Source organism: Astatotilapia calliptera, chromosome 11, assembly GCF_964374335.1.
Source record: "Astatotilapia calliptera chromosome 11, fAstCal68.1, whole genome shotgun sequence".
Classification (NCBI taxonomy): Eukaryota; Metazoa; Chordata; class Actinopteri; order Cichliformes; family Cichlidae; genus Astatotilapia; species Astatotilapia calliptera.
Window position 1 is genome coordinate 7,408,503 of NC_137432.1, and position 1,433 is coordinate 7,409,935.

Below are 1,433 nucleotides of genomic sequence, written 5' to 3' on the forward strand. Positions count from 1 at the left end.
TCTACGTATAGACAGTGTTTATTTACAGAGTGAAAACAACGTAACAATAAATCCCCGTGTTCTCCCAGACTCCCGTGTCGTGTCTCCCGTGAATAGTCCGTGTGCTCTCTGCTCCCGTGTCAGCACCCCCCGGTGCTCGCTGCTCTCCGTGCCTTCCACGCTCTTCCTGCGGGAAACAATAGCGCAGCTGTCAGGACACTCAGAAATGGCAGGCATACACTTTCTGACTAAACTTAGACAGGGTGACTAACGTGGAGTCTCATGCAATGATCCCGCGTCGGTGGGAGCTCCAAGACTCTCTTAAGTAGCTCCCCCGACGAGGCCTGATCAGCAGCAGGTGTGTGGCTTCGGGTGTGGCCAGTCCCCTTGCAGGGCCACACCCTCCAGGCCTGACGCCGCCTATAAACAAGTGCTCAGCCACCCACACACACATATACACAAGCACAGGGAAGGGGGAGCAACACCAAAATACACAATAATAATAATAATAATAATAATATAATACATGACTGCTCAGGGATCCTGGGTCGCCCAGTCCCAGGACCCTGACAGTTTTTAGTTTCTGTCATTATTGTGTGCACCTACATGTCTTTAGCAGACAGCAGATTACACTTTGAAGTCAAGGAAGGGATTTAGGATCCCTATTTAAAAATATTTTTGTAGCAGAAACATTAGACGTCCTACTGCTCGCGTATTGCTGCAAGAAATACTATCTGTTAGGCTTGAACACATCAAATTTCTCTTTATTTTTGATGGGGAAGACATCTTTTTAAAATGAAAAAGAAAAGGGTTTTAAATAACATACAAATACAAGAAAATATATATTTAGGAAAAATCCCACCTCATTGTGCATGATACAAGAAAAGACTTAAAGAAACTTCCAGGTCAAATATACAACCATAATTTTTGTGTATTTTTTTTAAACCTGTCTTTTCTAATAATTAAAGCACTTGGTGTTCCATTACTGCTTGATTTTAGTAATAAGTTATCACTGCTGCAGTCATTTTAACGATGTTATATGTACTCTGTTTGCACCTGACCTCAGTGACCTATGGGGATTGATTGCAGTATCGACGTGACCCTTCCTCTACTGATCAATGTGTTGTGATGTTGATCCACAGGATCCATTGGTGGTAAAGGACAGGGGTGGAACGCAGGCATCAGTTAGAGCTGATAGAAATGAAAAAAATATATTTCTCTTTGCTTTTCCTCCATAATTTTCCTTTTTCCTATTCTTTTCTCTTCTTTCCTCCATGTTTCAAGGTTCTGCACAAAACTCTATTTTCATTACAAACATGTGCTATTGCGCTCACTTCCAGCTCCATATTTGCACGATTTGAGGTTTAGAAAAATCCTTTATTTTAACAAATTCTTTTTATTTTAAACTGGCCTTGGTGCAGCCTTTGAGTTCTGTTCGCTTTCTGAAAAACAAA

The 1,433-nt window shown here is 41.6% G+C and overlaps 1 long non-coding RNA gene across 1 annotated transcript; it reads right to left on the bottom strand.

The window, feature by feature from the left end:
- Window positions 1–504, bottom strand: LOC145432031 (uncharacterized). The gene is made up of 2 exons (XR_013912372.1): window positions 252–504; window positions 1–166 (listed from the first exon to the last, which is right to left on the bottom strand). It is a non-coding gene; the product is annotated as an uncharacterized LOC145432031 (long non-coding RNA).
- Window positions 505–1,433: the final 929 nt, after the last annotated feature.